Source organism: Schistocerca nitens, chromosome 3, assembly GCF_023898315.1.
Source record: "Schistocerca nitens isolate TAMUIC-IGC-003100 chromosome 3, iqSchNite1.1, whole genome shotgun sequence".
NCBI lineage: Eukaryota > Metazoa > Arthropoda > Insecta > Orthoptera > Acrididae > Schistocerca > Schistocerca nitens.
The window spans coordinates 983,487,952-983,511,370 of record NC_064616.1 but is presented as its reverse complement, the minus strand read 5'-3'; positions in this window follow the sequence as shown (position 1 = coordinate 983,511,370).

Here is a 23,419-nt window from a genome sequence, read left to right as displayed (position 1 = left end):
TTGGAGCGATATGGGATCCTTGACACGTCTAAATACGGTTCTGACAGGTGACACGAGCGTAAGCATCACGTCTGATCACCTGCATCCATTCATGTCCATTGTGCATTCCTACGGACTTGGGAAATTCCAGCATGACAATACGACACCCCACACGTCTAGAATTACTACAGAGTGGCTCCAGGAACACTTTTCTGAATTTAAACACTTCGGCTTGCCACTAAACTCCCCAGACATGATCATTACTGATTACGGATTTATGGACAGCCGTGCAGTATTCATTGTGTCAATTCCCTCCAGCACTACTTCAGACATAAGTCGGGTCCCTGTAACGTTGTGTTGCGGCACTTCTGCATGCTCGCGGGGCTCTTCACGATATTAGGCAGGTGTACCAGTTACTTTGGCGCTTCAGCGTATAATGTATTTAAATGGTGATTAAGCGGTTGACATGTACTAGACAAAGTCAACGACTCCTACATTGACTATAGATAATGTGATTTTGCGTCCTATTCTTCTGAAGAAGAAGGTTTTAAAAACTTCGAAACCATGGTCAAGGTTTAATAAACTTGTATTTTCCAACTGTTTGGTTGTTGTTTCTAATGCATTGAAGCTCTTGCATGGACAGCTGCTGAAGCTCAGCCATTTTCAAGAAGTTCTACAAGGTATAAGCTAAAGATAACTTAAAGAATTGCCAAGTCCAAATGAGCATTTAATAAAAAAAGTGACCTTATGGACACCCAAATCGACAACTACGGAAGAAGAAGTCAATAAAAGCCTTTCCATGGAGTGTATCATGCTTCTGGAAGATGATGTTCGGGGGGTGGGCGCGAAAAATGAAATAACTGAACTGGAAGCTTTTGAAATGTGGAGATGGTGTCTAGCACTACGAATATCACGGGGCAGTTGGATGATAAATGAAAAGTTTTGGGAAAAACTGAAGCTTAAAGAAAAGAAAACATATCTTCATTGCCTATCTTCAGTGCCACTCCAACTGATGTACGAATATTTTTGAGAGGAAAGTTGAAGCTAAAAGAGCAACGAGGAAGAAAGGAAGAATGAATGGTTCAAATGGCTCTGAGCACTATGGGACTTAACTTCTGAGGTCATCAGTCCCCTAGAACGTAGAACTACTTAAACCTAACTAACCTAAGAACATCACACACATCCATGCCCGAGGCAGGATTCGAACCTGCGACCGGAGCGGTCGCGTGGCTGCAGACTGATGCGCCTAGAACCGCTCGGCCACACCGGCCGGCCTAGGAAGGATGATTTGGGTTTAACATCCCGTTGACGACGTCTTCATGAGAGACTGAAAACTAGCCCGAAGTGGTGAAGAATAGGGAAGGAAAACGCCCACGCGCTTTCAAAGATTTCATCCTGGCATTCGTGCCCTTTCAAAGGTATCATCCTGGCATTCGCCTTATGCAATGTAGGGGAATCACAGGAAATCTAAATCTGGATGAGCAGACGGAGAAAGACCTGGAAAGAAATCCCAAGACTCGTTCATGAATGCTATACAACCAAATCAAGAAGTCAGAATTACAGAGGAAGCATCTGTGAGCCCATATACTGCCCACCAATATTAGTGTTAAGGAGAAGAAAAAGAAGCGAATCAATACGTTGTGCGATCAAACATTAGGCAAAAATAAACAGCATTTGTAGGAAAACTGAGATAGTCAATCTCAAATTTAGGTGTTCTTCGAAAGCTGTTCATTTGTAATGTGAAACAGAGGGATGTTATAGTAAACATGAAAAAAGAGGTACAGATTTACCCTGTAGCGCTACAAAACACAGTTTCCTCAAAAAAAGGTAAAATTAGAGAAAAACATTTCAAACTGAACAGAAACATCTCAACATCACTTCAATAGTTTGTCGAAACTATTGCCTTTGATCATCATGATGAATTTTGTAGTGAGTACAGAATAACAACAGTAATTACATAGATTTTTTAAAAATATTTGTGCACGTAATTGTTTTTGGTTACGTAAAGGTGCAAAAATTAAGAGATCAACTAATTTTCGTTAGTTATAAAATGTCATTTGTATTTGTAAGGAGATAAAATACACAATGGTTTAACACGGAACGATGTGCGGTTCTCATTTTGTGCAAAACGAACAAACAAACAACAAAGAGAAGTCGTCGGCTCCTAGTTTCTCTCTCACACATTTCTTTCCCTACCAATCCTGCCAGTACTACCGATAGTCCTATCATTTACCACGTCAGTTACGTAAAATGTTGAAACTAATGAACGCAGTTTTGATAAAGCACGACTGTAGTTTCAGGTGAATATTTCACAAAGGGCTCAGTCCTTTTTTAAATGTGGAATCTCGGTGAGCTCATTTAATCGACGCGGATAGCCACGCGTGTTAAAGCGCCACTTCCGTGACGGACGGCGGATTAACGACGAGGATCGGCGTGCCGGCCAATGTGCATGTGGTTTTTAGACGGTGACTACCGGACTGGTACTCAAGGCCTACCTCAGGTACACGATTCGCAAACATTTAGAAAAATTTTCGCCCTCTTTCACGTAAATTATGCTACACGCAGGCAGTTGGAGTACACATGTTCCGTTCCGGGAGGTAAAGGGGTTCCGACAGAGACATCCGACCGCCGCTTAAGTGAACCGCGACAGATTCGTTCATAACCGTCCCCACCCTGTGCCGATCGGGTCAAAGGCACAAGAAACAGAAGAAGAGTCTTGTTGAGTTAATTTACGCACGAATATCGGCACAAGCGAGCTGTTTCTCTTCTCCTGGTGCAAGCGAAGGAGTGGTAAAGATACCTAGCTTGTTCAGTTCGAGCGTGACTTTACTGAAAGTGTTTCACAAGAGGACCGCGCTTAGTCGTCATCACCGATTTCTTCCAGATTTATGGTATGTGGAGGGCTCGGCCAAAAATGAAAGTGACAGAAGGGGGAGGGCCATACGGGCGAGCGTTTAGAAAAGACAGCATAGCGCTTTTGGAGCGGGTCGCGTGAAGCTCGAGCCTTCAGTGTTAGCGAATTTTCCACGCAGCTATTAGCGCAGCGGGAAGACTACAGCTTGGTAATCTGAGGGTCGTGAGGTCGAGTCCCTGTACGGAATATTTTTTTCAGTTATTACGATACAAATAAACGAAAAGAATGCTCAGTATACAATATTTATTAATATTTTCGTAAACGACATGAAAATGAAGGGCAAAGGAGAATTTGGCAGATAGATACGTGGCAAAATACAGGAATGTCGGCACTCATCAAAATCTCGCAAACTTACAAGAATCTTATAATTTTTTTAAAACTTATTTGATGACGCCTTACATACAGCAGAACAAATTTCTTCTCTTAACTTACTCTTGGAGAGCTCAAACAAACCCACAATAATGCGACGAGATTTTTGAAGACGAAGAAGGATTGCCATCATGCAGTATTAATGTGATTACCCCCAAACGCAGTCGCAAGTACAACCGTGGGATGTCTATTTTTTATAGGCACGTGAAGAATTTAGTCAAAAAGCTTCAAAACTGCTCGTGTCTCATCGAGAGAGAAAAAGAGATCACATCCTGCGAAGACTGCATCAGAATACTTCCTATTGACAATATTTGGAGAAATGATGCGCTACTTGAGGTTTGCTGCCACGCTGTGCGATGAGAGAGAACCTTCTATGAATGTAAACCATTTTGTTTGTAGAAACTTTAAAGTAACCGTGTAATTGTAAAAATACGCCGTTTAGAACGTGTACAATATGCCAAGAAAATTACTGCTTCCCCTGTTTCTAGGATGAATATTACCCCAGCACGTGTAAATCATCAACTGTAAAATGGAAAAAGTATCTAATTTTACCTACGAAGTTCTCGTGTACACCTTACAATGCCATCCTGGAAATTAGTTTGCAATCCCAAGTTTTCGTTGACCTTTCCTTTTCATGCCTTTTACGAAAATATTAATAAATACAATATATTGAACATCATTTCTGTTTATTTTCAGCATAAGTAACATAAAAATTGAAGAAAAGAAAAGTGTTTCCGCACAGGGACTCGATCCCACCACCCTCGGACTACCGTTCTGTATTCTTTTCTCCATCTGTGTGGCCATGTCGTCCGTAGTCCCTTTACAATTGCTGAGGGCACTTTTGTTCCGTCGTTACAACTACAAGAAAATGCGTGTTTTTCTCACCATACGCGTTTGGCTTTATTGAAGTAAAGCGTCATCAATAGTTTGTACTTAAAGATATTTACAATTTGATTTGTTTCTGAGATCGAAAAGCAATTCGTTAACGATTTGTTGGTTTTTACTTACGGTAATTTCTTCTTGGTTTCTCGCCTACATCAGGAACTCCCGCCTACTAGCACGTCTGAAGAAAGAAACCAAAGACGTGCTCCTGATGTAGGCGAAAAAATAAGCAGAAACTACCGTAAGTAAAAACCAAAAATAGTTAACAAACTGCTTTTCGATCTTAAAAACAAATCAAATTGTAAATATCGTTAATTACGGATCGCTGACGATGCTTTATCTCAATAACGCGAAACGCGTTTGGTGAGAAAAACACGCATTTTTTTTGTAGTTGTCACGACGGAACAAAAATACAATTAGGAATTGTACTCTTTTTTGCTACCTGGAAACTGCCGTCGCATAAATGGCCCTCGCCACTTCCGACCCGCTCCAAAAAATTTATTTTTTCAACGCTTGGCCATCTGGAGCTCCCACTTGCGCCACTTTCGATTCGGAAAAAAGCATCGACGACATTCATATGCCATAAATTTGGAGGAAATCGGTGACGACGAATAGGCGCCGTCCCCTTGCCAGTACGTAATATTGCTGCCGTCAAATGGAGGGCGCGTCGCACTGAAGAAGTGAGATCCTACTGCGATCGATACTGGACCATCTGCAGCAAGCGCCTGCTACGCAGGACCCACTAGTCTCCCGGGAAACCATAGCATTTACATCTACGTCTATTTCTGTACTTCGCAAACCACCTTACGAAAGGTTCTTTGCGTGCCACTGTTAGTGCTCTTATTTTCTGTTCCAGTCGTGAATGGTGCACGGGAAGATCGACTGTTGGTATGTTACAGTGTGTAGGAGGAAGCAAAATATTGGTTAACTCATATAGGAAGTATATTCTCGCGATTTACACAGCAAACCACACGGAGATCCACAACGCCTCTCTTGTAGCGTCTGCCAATGAAGTTGGAGGAGGATCTCTGTAACGTTTCCACATTTCCTAAACAGATTAGTAACGAATAACGAAACGCATTGCAACAAAAAGTCGAGCGCATCAACAAAAACGTTAGCTGGTTATGTTTCTCAGCTACATATTGTCGTGATAATAGAGAATATAGTAGGAGCAGAACATTAATAAAATATTAAATGCAGCACAAAAATGTCCATATCCCGGCGGAGGTTCGAGTCCCCCATCGGGCATGGGTGTGTGTTTGTCCTTAGGATAATTTAGGTTAAGTAGTGTGTAAGCTTAGAGACTGATGACCTTAGCAGTTAAGTCCCATAAGATTTCACACACATTTTGAACAAAAATGTCCATAATACCAACACCCACGGATCGAACAGTGAAGGGACCACTGTACTACAGTGAATTGCCGGGAGTTGTAATGCCTTGATATCTATGATGGCCGCCTTGTACGTCATGAGACGCGGTTAACGGATAACGTGGATTTAAGAGACGATCTTTACAAAATTTATGGAACAGCAGGATTAACGGCCGCATTGGAGTCTCCGTTAGGAAAGAAAAGAAAACGTAATCTACGTTCCCGGTAATCAACGGCTGAATAAGGTATGCATCGATATTTTGACATTTGATATTATGAATTTTCATGGTGTCATGATTATTACAATCGTGTATTGTCCTCCTCAGATTCCTCTTTCCGGAGTTATTTGAATTGAACTGTTCAGTTACCGAATACACGTTTCTTCAAAGACGATATAGCTAACTGACAGTGCGGTGATTGTATAAACAGTTTTGGTGTGACGGAGCTAATACGTTCCATTGGCCATTCACATTTAGTTATGCTGGACGCAAAAAGCCAGACAGACTAAGTACTCCATTTCAGGTGTCCTGATATCGAGTTATCATTTTCTCCTTTGTCTCTAAAATTATGTCGTTAAAATTTCTATGAGTGTTTCTGCCCAACATCAGTTCGCTGGTACATATGACGAAATGCTTAACCACCAGTGTAGGAATTGCAAGGTTCCAAACAAAAATATCCGAGCTCTCCGGACCATGAATATCTTGTGTCGACTTTCAAAGCAGTTCTAAGAGCAGAATATGACATCACTTTGAAAAGTGCGTCAGGTAGTCTTAGACATCACTGCCGCACGCCATGGTGGACTCCTGGAGACGGCTTGTGACGCACACGCTAGTTTAGATCCTCTTTATCAAAGCTTCACAGTTGCGAGACAAAAGACGACACAAACCTGGAGGATAACACGAGAAGCAAAGAGGGAAAGCTAGATCAAGTTTTCTCGACAACTTGGTCGACTATTTCCTCACAGGCGCTGAAGAGAAAAGTAATTTTTAAGAACCTACACAAGATAATAACGCGAAGCAAGCCAGTGGAAAACACATTCATGCATTTACTAGCGCCAGGTTCCGTTCTTTGCAGTATCAAAGAATTCAAAGAATTACCAGATTTCCATGTATGTTGCCAGCTCTGCTTCACAGACAAAACCTTTAGCATTAATGACTCCTACACAGCCTATAACAGATCTGATATGAGTAAGTACTTCAACCTACCTTGTGCAGTGAAAGGCATACTTCTAGAAATGCCTACTGATTTGTTCCAAGATGGTTCAAATGGCTCTGAGCACTATGGGACAACATCTGGGGTCATCAGTCCCGTAGAACGTAGAACTATTTAGACCTAACTAACATAAGGACACCACACACACCGCTCGGCCACACTGGCCGGCCAGTTCCAAGATTCCAGTGCACCTGAATACTGGTCGCTAATCTGTATCGTATCCGTGTACGTGTCCAAACCAGGTAGCTACTCAGTTTTCCTTTAATATCTAATTTCTTGACTCTGCAACGTGATCAAGAACAGACGGTAATGGTTCGTTGAACATAATAAGTCTTCATAATTAAATACTGGATTTCTGTAAAAATTTCAGTGCGATTGCTTCTCTTTGCATAAATATAACTAACGTGCAGCTGAACTGTCCTGACAGTATCTACACATTGTAACTTTCTTAGCTATAAAATATGCCTATTTCAAGGTCGTCACAGAATAACACTACAAGTTTATGAAATGTTCGTTAGCGTCAAATAGATAACTGCTTTTATCAGGTTACCCTCCATTCAGAGGTTGTTGCGCGCAGCGACTGTTATTTTGACTTGTAAATAAGAGATTTCAGCTATCAGTCGTCCTTTGCAATTTTTATTGGCAGATCTAGATTTCATCTAGAAACTAGCCATTCTCAATGCACTATCATTTTTGGTCAATGCATGTAATACTATTCAATGAACTGTGGGCAAAACCCGACTAACAGGCATTACATGCATTGAGCAAAAATGATAGTGCATCGAGAATGGCTAGTTTCTAGCTGAAATCTAGATCTGCCAATAAAAATACTTGCTTTTAGTTGTAGCATCTGACATACCTAGAGGAGCGTGTTGTACATGGAGGATAGTGTACCTAGGAACTCAGGATGTTTCCTAGTCTATATTTCAATCTAGCGACCGATTTTAGAATGACACGAAGGAACGCGCACTAGACACCTCTATAACACTTTGCGGTATTTTCTGCTGTTTCTGTTGTTGTGAAACATGAGGTAGTGTTTTGAACACCTTTCGTAAATATATGGAGTTCTACACACTTAAGCGGTCTACACTATATTAAAACTGTTTTGAAAATATTTTTAATTCTTCTGTTACAATATTTTACAGTGGTTAAAATTCTATATATTCTTGAAAATAGTTTTATAACGTGTGGACTATTATGACATAGTTCGTTGGTCGTGCACCATCTTGTATCATTAAACGGAATAAGGCCTTTTATCATGGACCATGTGATATTTGCTATTTAACTTAGTTTCTTTAATGTCTTGACAATTTTATCTGTCTTGAAAATGGAAACTTTTGTTGGTTTCCAATTGCTCGTTTTTCAAAATGTCCGCCTCGATAGCTGAAGGGTCAGCGCGACGGAATGCCATGCTAAGGGGCTCGGATTCGATTCCCAGCTGGGTCGGAGATTTTCTCCGCTCAGGGACTGGGTGTTGTGTTGTCTTCATCATCATCTCATCCCCATCGACGTGCAAGTCGCCGAAGTGGCGGCAACTCAAAGGCTTGCACCAGGCGTCCGGTCTACCCGACGGGAGCCCACGCGATACATTTCATTTCATTTTTCAAAGTGAATTTAACTTGTATCTGGTTTTTATAATACTTTATTTTGATTTCAATTATTGATTATCGGTGTGTAGTAGAGTAATAATGTAACATATAGACAATGAAGGAGGGTGGAGGGGGGGGGGGCAGTATGTCAAACGCGCCGACTTGGAGCAGGAGAGGCACCACAGAACATTCCCAGTGTCTATACTTTTACAAATATATTCATAAAACTTTTTCGGCACGATCAGGAAGGATTCAGGATTCACACTCATAGCAGTGGAAGTTCAAAAATATAACAAAAAAGTTTTTACTTGTGAAATTTCATCATTTTTTCACTTACTATAGGCTGCATTTGTTGCTATAGGTACACTTTTCTTCATAAGTAAGAGAGATTCTTCGATGAATTTTGCACAGCATACAAACCATACTTATAGGTGTATAAAACTCTAGATTTATTTAATCTTTGAAAAAATGAATGAGCTGTTACACTTTAGACTTCATGTTTAGAAAAAATTCAAACTCAAATTTTATGGTTAATTATATCAATTTTTATCAGTTTTTAACAGATTTGTAAAATTCTAGAGTTTCATACACCTGTATGTATGGTTTGTATGCTGTGCAAAATTCGTCGAAGAATCTCTTACTTATGAAGAAAAGTGTAACTATAGCAACAAATGCAATCAATAGTAAGTGGAAGAATGGCGAAATTTCACATTTAAAAAAAATTATTTTGTTATGTTTTTGAACTTCCACTGCTATTAATGTGAATCCTGAATCATTCCTGGTGATGCTGACAAAGTTTTATGAATTTATTTGTAGGAACTATAGACAGTGGAAATTAAAATGTCCTGTGGTGCACCGCCTGCTCCAAGTCGGTCAGTCTGACGTCCTACCCTCCTTAAATTCAGTATTTGCAAGGTTTTCTCGATTGAAATACTTTTAAATTTGAATAGAACATTTGTTCCTGCTCGCCTCCGTTGCTGAGTGGTCAGTGCGGCTTATTGGCACGTTAAGGACCCGGGTTTGATTCCCGATATTGCCAGGGATTTTTCCTTGGTGGGAGGACTGGAATGGGGTGCAGTCAGTCTGGTGATGTTAACGGAGGAGCTGCTTGGCAGAGGAGCAGCGGCTCCAGGTCACGAAAACAACGGCTGGGAGAGCTCACCCTGCTCCCTTCCATACATCACCCAATGACGCCATTGCAAGAAGATGAGACGGCTGTCGGTCGGTACCGATGGACCTGCCAGGGCCTGTGGAAGGAGTTCACGTTTACGTTTACAATTGTTCCTAAGTACATGACCGTGTTATATCTTGGAACATTTTTTCATATTTGGATAAAGCTTACTTTTCCGGAGTAATTTTTGTAATTTGCAGAAAAAAAGCTTAAGGGCGCAAAAAGTGAACGCTATCATTTACAAATGAGACTAAAACGATAATTAAACTTCTGTTACCGAGTGAAAGTCTGAAAAGTGTTCCAAGGTGCAATATTCTCCGCTATTAGATGGTAGACACAAGTGTATGTCGCATGTTAAGGAATCTTCCATAAATTTGATGTGGCGTTGATCCGTGATTTGATTATGGTCGCCTGACCAAATGTAATTGTCAGTGAATAAATATTTATTAGCAACCTCGGTGGTTTCATTATTCTGGCCTTTAATTAAATTGAAGCTGTACAGGACCGTCTACAGGAAAAAATTTGCTTTTGGTTATCACTCGACATAGCTTGTGTAATATGGATATACCATCCAAATTGGTCAACAGTTGGTATCGCTACTTCCCATATAGGACTAGAAGAACAAATTCCACTGATGGTCAAATGATTAACAGAACTTTGTTCAGAAGTTTATCACAAGATAAGCCTTTAAAGCGCTACTTTCCAACCTATACGCTAGAAAATGACAAAGGAGTACGATATCCTCTCCCATTCCTACAATTTGCAAACCACTTCGTAATATATTTCAAAAGTTCATTGTCTGCAAAAAAGTATCAGAGTGGTAATATGCACACCGCACGATAAATAAACGTAAGTGGCATCTGGGAAATGTCAACTCGCCGTTTTCACCAGGCATAAGTTAGTCCCAGATGTAATTTTCTTACTAATCAACATCCATAATATCCCTGCTTTCCTACGCGTGACTCTACACCTTCATGAGGAGACATGCTAGAACTCAAGCCTAAAACCCTGAAGAGAAATAACAACGTAAAATCTCTAGCCTATACTACTTAGGGAGCAGATCCTGTGATACAGTCACACATATAAGAGTTTTAATCCGAGTCAAGAGGGTATATGGTTGCATGTTGCATGACTGTCTCTTCTTATGCGCTGAAAGTTTCATATCACCTACAATCTCAGTCATGCACACTAAACTGGTGACATCTACATTTGCTCTGAGACGGTAGCTTTCGAGTTTAAGATGCAAGTTAACAATAATATTGTCACGAAACTGAAAGGATCATATATCCTCCCATATCGATATACACTGACAGAAAAAAGTCACAGTACCAAAAAATAATTAATGTACAGTAATGAAATTTCGGCAATACATATGCATAGGTAACGTGTATTTAAGTCATTAACATTGCAAGATCACAGGTTAATGTAAACGCGAGATAAGCCATTGTAAATGTGAAATGCGGGTACATTAATTATCGGTGTAACCGCTAGAATGTTTAATGAAAGCATTAAAATGTGAATACATGGTATCAGTGTGTGGGATGGGGTTCCACGCTTGTTGGACTTTGTCACTGTGGACGACGTTGTAGTTGTCCGATGATGTCCCGCACGTGCTCGATTGGAGACGGATCTGGTGATCGAGCAGGTCAAGGCAATGCCTCGGGCACGGATGTGTGTCTTGTCCTTAGGTTTAAGTAGTTCTAAGTCTAGGGGACTGATGACCTCAGATGTTGAGTCCCATAGTGCTCAGAGCCATTTGAACAACACGTCGAATACCAGCTTGACGTACAAATTTGCACTCGGGGGCGTGGGATAGCCACGTGAGTACCCCTGCTGTCAGAACGCAAGTCCAGGTGTAGGTGCAGTGTGCCTGATAGCAAACAGGTCGGTTCCAGGCCCTCAGCTGGCCTCCTCCTAACCGATACACGGCACCGGAGCGGACCCAGCTGTCGTTAGACCTCCAGTCTGCCTCGCTTGACACCACTGAAGTCGCAGATGTCGGTGGTTTGGAGTCTGTGGAATGCACGCTACAGGTCGTCTGGCTCGTAGATGTCCTTTAAGTAGCAAATTTGTAACACTTCATTGCGTCACGGTGGTGCCAACTGCTGCTCAAATTGCTGCTGCAGTCGCAGTGTGATGCGCCGGAGCCGTATGCCGAACACGACGGCCTTCCCTCTCGTGGCCGTCCAGAGCGCGGCGTTCTTGCGACCGTACATTCTCTTTAGAACCACAGCCTGTAATCATGTGCAGTGGCCGCATTGCTCTCGAGTCTTTCTGCAGTATCGCGGAAGGAATATCCAGCTTCTCGTAGCCCTTCTCGCTCAAACTCAGTGAGGTGCTGATAGTGGCATCTTCGTCGCCTTAAAGGCATTCCTGACTGACATCAACTCACCACGTCCAATCTCAAAGGTAACTAGCGTTCGAGACCTTTACAGCGTGTATTTGAAATAAACCTAATTTGCATCCTCATAGTCGCGCTACTAAAGCTACTCTTTTGCGACTGGTGCGAAATTTGAGTAGACGTCATCTTTCAGATCTAGAAACACATCTTGGTTTTGCGTTGTTTTTTTTCCGTCAGTATATTTGTCATTCTTCGTGGCATTTGGTCGTAAACTTATCGATCTCCTCCGTCGCCGACTGTATGTTACGTCAATGCAACTACCGCTGCTTTAACCGAGACCAGGATTTCAGAGAAATCACTACCCGCTGTCACTGCTTTCAGTGTAAGTGATTACTGTTGCTTGGCGTGAGCGCTTAGCGTGGCACTCGAGTCGAGCACTAGACGGGCAATGGAGTTCAGGCGATCTGCGTGCCGACATTGCTCGGACGTACTTGCTAATTTGCATTCGTTGGAAATATTTACGACGCATGCTGTTTTATTTAAGGTTTCATTGTGAAATGATCAGTGTCGTACGTTGTCATAAGGAATATTGATAAAATGGAGTGTATTTAAAAGTGTTTGAAATGAGTAATGATTTTGGTAATTAACAGTATAGTCTGTGATACGCTAACAGTCACTGTTCTTAATCGATCAGTTACGATCCGCTTCCTCGAATTATCAGTAAATGAAATAAATATACCGTTAACTTCTTGCAGTGGGGAGATGCAACATCGTTGTAAAACAGGCTACCGAGCGGTCGTGTTACACAGGAAGACCGGTGACAAAGATGTCGCATCCTCAGACCCAGAGCTTGACTTCCAGCCTCAACGTATGATGAGTGAATTGGAAATGTTCAGCAGCTCCTCGACTCTTCAAGCAACGTTTGACAGGACGAAGGACAGAGACAGTGAAGTGTTAGTTATAAATCGAGCGAGCAGTGCACATATTTGAATAACAATGGTTAGTCAATCTGAAAATGGTAGTGTAATTATCGGAGAGCACAATGTTAATGAATACAGTGTTGCTGCGGAGCTCACCGATGAATAGAACAGTATTCGAACTCTAGATGCTCAGAAAATTTAAATCTAAATTTGGACGTAAGCACTGTATTGCGAGACGCAGGAATAGACAATATTCGTGTTGAGAATGTATGAAGGTGTGATACGATATTGAAATGGTTACGAGAACTGAAGGCCGATAGTCAAAAATTAAGTGTAAATAATAAAAAAAAAGAGCGCATAGTTGAACAGAAGATTTGAAAACTAAAACGAAAAACTAGTTCAACGTAGCAAGATAATAGAGAAACTGGACAAAATGGCAGATGACTATTATCAAGAGCTGAGAACACGTTTGGAAAGTTTTATTATAGGATCAACGAAAACCGAACATTCTGGTGACAATCAGGACAGTAAACAATACGATGCAGAGAAAGAAGATGAGGCGGTGGAAGTTCAGTCTCAGTCTGACAGCAAGAAGTTCAGCAGAATACGGTAACTCATGATGCAACTGTTGACATGCACAGGACACGAGATGAAAGTGATGCAGACACCAGATAGATTTCTTATGTACGACGACATTCTTCTGATTTTGAACTTAACATTAAAAAATGGATAAATTTGTCGAAACCAAACAAAACTGCACTGTCGGCAGTGATCGAAATTCGACATGAGAGGATTTTGAGTTGTTGATGCAAGGAAGCTACAATGAGGACTTATTTCAGCGTGATGAACGGCGATTTTTCATATAAACGGACAGTTTAAAGTTTAGCGTTCACGAAATCCGAATGAGGCAGATAAGATCGGTTTTTGTGGACAGAAAACGTATGTTACTCACTACATAGTGAAAAATTTCGGTTTGGAAAAATTCACATCTACAATATTTAAACCAACATTCTCAAGTGGCTATATGATCACGGTTAAGCGAAGCAAGGTAAGCAGTTTATTAAGCCACGACGATCATGCCAAGAACCGCAATCAGAACTTCATAACCATTTTTGAGAAGAAATTTAAATGGAACAGTAGCTCGAAAAACAGAGCGAGAAGAAGAAAAAAAGGCTCGTGCGCTCACTTCGGGAAGAAGAAGAGAAAAAGCGACTGGAAAGGGAAGACGAAGGTATTTCGTGTTTAATTTCGAGTGATAACAACAAGTGATGACCTTCAGTACTTTGAATTGTGTAGATATTTATTAATGTCTTCATAAATGAGTGTGTATTAAACATCGTTGCACTGTTTCAAACTCACTAGTGCGTGACTTTTATTTATGTGCTCTGTGATGTGGCGGCACGGGTTTTGTTTTGGCGTGATACTGCCGATTACTCTCTCCCTGTGTCTGTGGGGTAACCGGGTGCGACGCTACGTCACCAGACGTCATGACTGCAGACAACCGGTTCGTGGGAGCAAAACGCTACTGCCATCATGCATATGGCCAACACTGAAGTACGGAGGAGGTGACGTTACGGAATGGGGGTGTTTCTTGTAGTTAGGGTTTGGTCCATTTATTTTTCTTACTAAAACGCTAAATGTGTAAAGACATGCAGACGTTTTACAGCATTGTGTAGAGGAACAGTTCGAATAAAACGAGTATCTATCAGTGCAGCCTGTCATAAAACAGCGTCTGCGAGGCAATTGTGTGTGGACAGTAATATTCAGCCTGTCCAGATTCCCGCCGTGAACGCAGTCAAGCACCTTTGAGGTAAGTTAGAACGTCGACTTCACTCCCTAACTCAACGCCCAACATGACTAGCTTATCTGGTTTCAGCTCTTGAGAAAGAATGGGCTGCAATCCCTTCATAGGCATTTAGACGTCTCACTGAAAGTGTCCCAAGCAGAGTTCAAGCTTCATAAAGGTGAAGAGTAGACGTGTCCCACGTTAATTTCCACTAATAGGTGTTCAGATCCTTTGGATCAGACAGTGTATAACAGTAAAATTAGACAGCATCCACAAGTAACTTCAGCGTCTCAGGTGTGTCTACATTATATTCCTCTCGCAACAGCTGGCACAAAGTGTTTCCAGCCTCTTCACGAGAGCTGTAATCTCCGATGAGGTAGCTAGCTTCTTGCTACCCATAGGAAAGTCCTTGCTAACAACAGAATTATTTACTATTTTATAAGAGAGTTAAAAGCCGACAAAGTAGTGTTACATACCGACTGTGTGAGCACTGTGCTGTCTCTCACGATTGTTGTTTCGAGTAAACCTGTAAACCGCCTAGCGCAAGATGTCGTTTGGAATATGCTTGGTGACTTTGGTTTTAGGAACAATAAATAGTCTGTGGACTAAAGCACGCTTCTGTGCATGTCGTTTTGTCCCCTGCTGTACTGCGAGAGACATTCTCAGGAGCTGTAAAGATGAATATAGAGAATACAGTGAATTTTCAAACCTAAACTTGTATATCTGGACGAAACTACAGAACTGTGATAGCTGCGCAACAGTCGACTTATGACATCAGACTGATATCAAAGATGGAGGAGTTACGCCAACGTGTGTGATGGAGCTTGTACTTTCTTGTAATAGTAACTATTTCATGACCGAGCTCTTTGTACAATAACTTTCAGCAGAAATGGTCACTCTGACAAAAAGAGAAATAGGGTATTACTTCCTAAAACGTCTGGAGTTTCTAACGAAAAAGAACTAGCTACAGGGAACGTTTTCCAACCATTCGAAAAAACAGTCAAAGACCTCATTAGCATAGTGCTTGGAAGACGCGCTTTTGACTAAGTGCCCGAATAGACAAAAAAGGTGCATGAATATTTGAATACTGCGAAGGACGTACGTCCACCGCTTGCCACAGCAACAATATACAAAATCCCTCGCACATGAGGTCAAAGGTTTATAGGAACTGCTAAACGAAGCATCAACACTGTGCTCGAAGAACAGAAGAGCAGTTGTCGTTCGGGATACACTGATAAATCGGCAGTAGCAGATATTATAGCAGGACAAGGGATTCCCCGATATTAAATTTTTGTCAAGGTTAACTGACAGTTGATCTTTATGTAGATAAACGTAAATATTGCGTATATATAGGCGAAAATATCCGTTACATTTCAGTTAAACTATTGGCGACAAATGACTGAAAGTAGTAACCACTCTAAAATACCTAGGAATAATAATTTAGACCAACCTAATGTGGAAAGACCGCATAAAACAAATTTTAGGAAAGACAGATGACAGGCTGAGATTCGTTGGGCAAATCTTAATGAAATATAATTCATCAATGAAAGAACTGGCTTTCGAAACACTTTTTCGAACGACTGCTAAATAGTGTTCATCAGTGTGGGATCCATATCAGGTTGAATTAATGGAAGATACAGGGAAGATCCAATGAAGAGCGATGCGTATTACCGCGGGATCATTTAGAGCGTTACGGGGATGTTCAACAAACTCCAGTTGCTGACGCTGCAAGAGAGGTTTTGTACATTGCGGAGGGATTTACTATTGAAATTCAAAGACAGTAAGCTGCTCCTACGTACGTCTCACGAAATGACTACAATGAGAGCTCATACGGACCTTTACCGACAATCATCATTCTGCCCAAGCGCCATTCGTGACTGGTAAAGGAAAAAGAGGGGTAGAGGGCGGGGAGGGGGGGGGAGATAGTAGCACCGGTAGTGTCCTCCGCTGTATACGGTAAGATGGCTCGCAGGGTAGAGATGTAGGTGCTGACATAGATTACTAGGCTAGGACGTACAGAAAGGTTACAGAAATTCCAAAATACAAAAACAACTCTACCTGAAAAGAAGAAAAGTTCGGAACACCAGTGGTACATAAAATAGACTGCGCCAACTCTTCTGCTGTACAAGCAGCATAAAATACGGCAGCGCAACCTTAGGCAGGTGGTCACGTGTCATCACTGGCACCAATAAGGAGTTCAGCAAGTATTTAAATCTCTGACATCATCGGTTTTAAGGCCATTTTGCCGTGTTCTATGACATGTTTCTGTGCCCATCGTTTCACGTCCCATTGCGGGAGACTCCTCAGGGTATATGAAGACCTGGTCACTTCATTTTCAAACGTGCACGTGATTGACGTGAAAACTTGCATTGTACCATCGTACGGCATGTGAGAAGAGCGGAAGATCTCCATAGGCTGCTCTGTTTACGTTGGCTCCCGCGACAAATTGGATTAAGGGCAACGAACGTCCTGATCTGCTTGACAAAAATATGTTACAACTGTCACATTTCACAAGCAATATTTATCGTTCCAGCGGAGTATGTACTATTTTGTAACTTCGGGCAGATTAAAGCCGTGTCGGGGACTGCGACTCTAAGCCAGAAACAAGATATACAGGAGAGGGTCTGTGAAGTTTGGGAAATAGGAGGGAAATACACATAGAAATGGAGCTGTGAAGGGGCGTCTTAGAATTATGTTCTCGAAAGGTAAGGTTCTGGGATCGAATACCTACCTAGCATACACTTTCAATACGTCAAGAAGTTTGAATCTTAACCACATTTAATTTCCGCTCTTTCTTGTGACTTCTATATCCTTCGCATGCAGCTAATGCAAAGACAGAACTGACAATCTACGTAACAAGAACATTAACTTCGAAGGACCTTGATTCTGGGCCATGCAACAATGTGTAATATGTCACCAACGCTTCCTCAATTTTAGTCTCAAGGCAAAGGAGGTCGTTACCATATATATATGTTCTGGGAAATATATACAGGCTAGTCCATTGATCGTGACCGGGCCAAATATCTCATGAAATAAGCATCAAACGAAAAAACTACAAAGAACGAAACTTGTCTAGCTTGAAAGGGGAAACCAAATGGCGCTATGGTTGGCCCGCTACATGGCGCTACCATAGGTCAAACGGATATCACCTGCGTTTTTTTAAATAGGAACCCCCATTTTTTATTATATATTAATGTAGTACGTAAAGAAATATGAATGTTTTAGTTGGACCACTTTTTTCGCTTTGTGGTAGATGGCACTGTAATAGTCACAAACGTATGGCTCACAATTTTAGACGAAAAGTTGTTAACAGGTAGGTTTTTTAAATTAAAATACAGAACGTAGGTACGTTTGAAAATTTTGAAAATTTTATTTCGGTTGTTCCAATGTGATACATGTACCTTTGTGAACTTATCATTTCTGAGAACGCATGCTGTTACAGAGTGATTACCTGTAAATACCACATTAATGCAATAAATGCTCAAAATGATGCCCGTCAACCTCAATGCATTTGGCAACACGTGTAATGACATTCCTCTCAACAGCGAGTAGTTCGCCTTCCGTAATGTTCGCATATACATTAACAGTGCACTCACGCATGTTGTCAGGTGTTGTCGACGGATCACGATAGCAAATATCCTTCAACTTTCCCCACAGAAAGAAATCCGGGGACGTCAGATCCGGTGAACGTGCGGGCCATGGTATGGTGCTTCGACGACCAATTCACCTGTCATGAAATATGCTATTCAATACCGCTTCAACCGCACACGAGCTATGTGCCGGACATCCATCATGTTGGAAGTACGTCGCCATTCTTTCATGGAGTGAAACATCTTGTAGTAACATGGGTAGAACATTGCGTAGGAAATCAACATACATTGCACCATTTAGATTGCCAGCGATAAAATGGGGGCCAATTATCCTTCCTCCCATAATGCCGCACCATACATTAACCCGCCAAGGTCCCTATTGTTCCACTTGTCGCAGCCATCGCGGATTTTCCGTTGCCCAATAGTGCATATTATGCCGGTTTACGTTACCGCTGTTGGTGAATGACGCTTCGTCGCTAAATAGAACGCTTGCAAAAAATCTGTCATCGTCCCGTAATTTCTCTCGTGCGCAGTGGCAGAACTGTACACGATGTTTAAAGTCGTCGCCATGCAATTCCTGGTGCATAGAAATATAGTACGGGTGCAATCGATGTAGATGTAGCATTCTCAACACCGACGTTTTTGAGATTCCCGATTCTTGCACAGTTTGTCTGCTACTGATTTACGGATTAGCCGCCACAGCAGCTAAAACACCTACTTGGGCATCATCGTTTGTTGCAGGTCGTGGTTGACGTTTCACATGTGGCTGAACACTTCCTGTTTCCTTAAATAACGTAACTATCTGGCGAACGGTCCGGATACTTTGGATGATGTCGTCCAGGATACCGAGCAGCATACATAGCACATGCCCGTTGGGCATTGAGATCACAATATCCATAGATCAACACTATATCGACCTTTTCCGCAGTTGGTAAACGGTCCATTTCAACACGGGTAATGTATCACGAAGCAAATACCGTCCGCACTGGCGGAATGTTACGATATACCAAGTACTTATACGTTTGTGACTATTGCAGCGCCATCTATCACAAAGCGAAAAAAGTGGTCCAACTAAAACATTCATATTTCTTTTAAGCACTACAGGTATATGTAATAAACATAGGGGGTTCCTATTTTTAAAAAACGCAGTTGATATCCGTTTGACCTATGGCAGCGCCATCTAGCGGGCCAACCATAGTGCCATCTGGTTTCGCCCTTCAAGCTAGACGAGTTTCGTTCTATGTAGTTTTTTCGTTTGGTGCTTATTTCGTGAGATATTTGGCCCGGTCACTATCAATGAACCACCCTGTATATCGAAGCGAAGCATTTAACATAAAATTAAATGTTTACTTCTTAAGTGCTTTGTTCTTTCGCTCGAACAGAACACTATTTAAGGCTTCACTTTGGATGACGCCGTGTTCAGTTACATCCTATAAGAAACTTTTTCAACAACTAAGATTAAAGATTTCACTGAGCTATACACCGATGTGGCACAAGTCATAGGATACGGTAACCCGTTATATCGTGTCGGCCCTTCTTTTGCAAGGGGTAGTACAGCAACTCGACGTGACACGGACTCAGCAAGTCGTTAGATGTCCCTTGCAGAAATACTGAGCGATGTTGCCTCTATAACCGTTCATAATTGCGCACGTGTTGCCGGTGCAGGATTTTGTGCACGAACTGACATCTCGATTACGTCCCGTAAGTGCTCGCTGGGATTCGTGTCGGGCGATCTGGGTGGCCAAATCATTCGCTCGAACTGTCCAGAATGTTCTTCAAACCAATCTCGAACAACTGTGGCCCGGTGACACGGCGCATTGACATCTGTAAAACGTCCAACGTTGTCTGGGAACATCAAGTCCCTGAACAGCTGATAGTGGTCTCCAAGTAGCCGAACACAACCATTTCCAGCCAATGAACCGTTCAGTTGGACCAGAGGAGCCAGTCCGTTCCATGTAAACACAGCCCACGCGATTATGAAGCCACGGTCAGCTTAGACAGTGCTTTGTTGACAACTGGGTCCATGGCTTCGTGGGGTCTGCGCCACACTCTGTAAGTAGGCTGTTTAGGTTTTTTTATTGGTAACGCCACGTAGCGCTCTGTATAAAAATCACTGGCTGTGCTGTGTACAGTCTGTGTCTAGTCTGCATTGTTGTCTGCCATTGTAGTGTTAGGCAGCTGGCTGTGAACAGCGCGTAGCGTTGCGCAGTTGGAGGTGAGCCGCCAGCAGTGGTGGATGTGGGGAGAGAGATGGCGGAGTTTTGTAATTTGTCATGAACTGCAATATATATTATGACTATTGAGGTAAATACATTGTTTGTTCTCTATCAAAATCTTTCATTTGCTAACTATGCCTATCAGTAGTTAGTGCCTTCAGTACTTTGAATCTTTTATTTAGCTGGCAGTAGTGGCGCTCGCTGTATTGCAGTAGCTTGAGTAGCGAAGATTTTTGTGAGGTAACTGATTTGTGAAAGGTATAGTTTAATGTTAGTCAGGGCCCATTCTTTTGTAGGGATTATTGAAAGTCAGATTGCGTTGCGTTAAAAATATTGTGTGTCAGTTTAAGCACAGTCGTGTATAATTGTTCAAATGGGACGTTTCATAACTCGAACCCTGCCATCAGCTCTCTGACCAGACCACGGTTTCCTAGGATCCAACTGGTGTGGTCAGGAGCCCAGGAGAGGCGCTGCAGGCGATGTCGTTCTGTTAGCAAGAACACTCGCGTCGGTCGTCTGCTGCCACAGCCTATTAACGCCAAATTTCGCCGCATTTTCCTAACGGATACGTTCGTCGTACGTCCCGCATCGATTTCTGTGGTTATTTCAAGTAGCGTTGCTTGTCTGTTAGCACTGACAACGCTCCGCAAACGCCTCTGTTCTCTGTCGTTAAGTGAAGGCCGCCGGCCATTGCGTTGTCCGTGTTGAGAGGTAATGCATGGAATTTGGTATTCTCAGCACACTCTTGGCGCTGCGGATCCCAAAATATTGAATCCTCTACGAGCTACGGAATGAAATGTCCCATGCGTCTAGCTCCAACTACCATTCCGCGTTCGAAGTCTGTTAATTCACGTTTCGTGACAGTAAGCACTTCCGAAACCTTTTCACACGAATAACCTGAGTATAAGTGACAAATCTACGAATCCACTGCCCTTTTATACCTTGCGTACGCGATACTACCGCCATCTGTAATTTTGCATATCGCTATCCCATGACTTGTCACCTCAGTGTGCCACTTCGGCGACAAATAAAACGTAGACATATTTTAAAATGGCATAACGCTGAGGACGTTGCACACCATTTATTTAGTTGTAGATTAGTAAAATTATTTACAGCGATGTATCGCTCGCAGCAGTCGTATTATCGGCCATCGGCGATCCCGAATTATTTGGATCACATACTTGAATTACGGCTTGATGAAGAGCGAAATCGGCACCAATTTCCAAAAAATGATTTGAAACTTCACACGCAGCAAATTTTATTGCTGCGTTTTCTTTCTGTAGTTGCTCACCTACAAATTCCATTGAAAAAAAGTGTTCTGTCTATAGAGAACAGTGGACTGGCGTATTATCAAATTATTTTTGTTTTCGACACAGCCACATAATATGACAACAATCATAACCAGTTCCATTTATACGATGGCCATCTTTGGATTCTATACGTCATAGGTGGTATTTGAAAACACTTTGTTCACCGTATTCCACCCGTAACGTATAAACTATATGACGGCCAACGTATAGCCATAACTGGTTATGATTGTTATCGCGTTATGTGATTGTGTCAAAAATAAAAAAAGTGTGCAATTGCTCCTTCTGTTTCTGTTGTCACCTAATAACGTACTATATACATTTGCAGAAGTTTATGTATATTCTCAATTTCTTTTACATCACAGCATTGCTCGGAACTGAACTTCGTACACAAATAAATTCACGAAAGAGAGAAATTCATCCGATTTAATAGGCGTCAGGTACCATTTAGCTTAGGTTTAGAGAACAACCTCTGCCCTATTGTTCACTCTTATTCACTGAAAGAAAAAAATGCTATCATTCGCGTATGTCAAGTTGGTATTCGCATTCTGAAAAATCCTTGACATTATACAATATTTTACATTCAATCACTTTCGTGTCATTTAGAAATTACTCACAGCATGTATTTTAATTGAGATTTCTGTTACAAAAGGCCATTACACATGATTCGAAGTGAGATCTGTGACGACGTAGCTCTGAAGAGCAATACTTTATTTACATTGCAGCTGCTCGTATGCCTACGCCAACGGAGTGCTGGTGCCTGTCTGAGATCAATACTCCCGGCTGGGAACAATGCGGCGTACGCTTCCACATCAAAACCATATCGTTACAGTGTCAACGGTGGCGAATAATTATCAAGCTGTACTGATAATTGACAAGAGTTAGAAACTCGTCGATAAGGTAACCATCGTGCAGTCAGGAACAAAGGTATCTTTCGGCGACAACAAGTGTAAATCTTGACTGCGGAGCCCTTATTGCTCGGATTCGCTAAAAAACGCGTTCTCTTGGTTCTCAGTACTTCCAGAATTGTATGGAGAGACTTCCTCAAGTATTACGTCCGTGCTGAGTCGACAGCTGTACATGCTGTAGAAAAAAATCGCGCATTCTGACTTCAAAGCGTGATCCCTAACACACTAGCAAATGAAAAATGTTTTTTTCCAAATTTCAAACTGTGTAAATTTCCAGTAGAAAATAGACGTCAAAAAAGCAGTTTGGCAACACTGATAGCAAATGTACAGCAAGTGTCTTCATTTAAGACGTATCGGACGCTGGAATCCTATGTATCAGATGAAGTAGTGTGAAAAAGAACGCTTAAAATCGCGTGACTGTGTGATAATTGTAATTTAAAGCGACCTACCTAAGAAAATATAATTTCAATAGTAGGGAGCAAGAGAATCAGCGCAAGGTGAAGAATAATATTAGTAGGGTTGGTGTTTTTTACTTTAGGAAAACCCATAAGCAACGCCGACAGTGGACAGGAAAGCCTGCACAATTGTAGCATTACGTAACGAAAAAGATGGACGCTTCAAGGCAAAATACACATCGAAAAGTGGAATAATTGAAAACAACTGTACACTAGTTTCTGTGTTAGTGTCCATTACTTGCACGTAGTTTGTAAAAAGATGTGCTGTAATTGCTGCATAATGATTAAGAAGCCATACACGTTATCACCCAGTATAAAATTACCAAATAATAACTAACGTGACTATAACTGGAAAGTAGTTCTGACCCACACTGCCCCCAGTCTATTAACTAGGTATTTCATTTTTAATG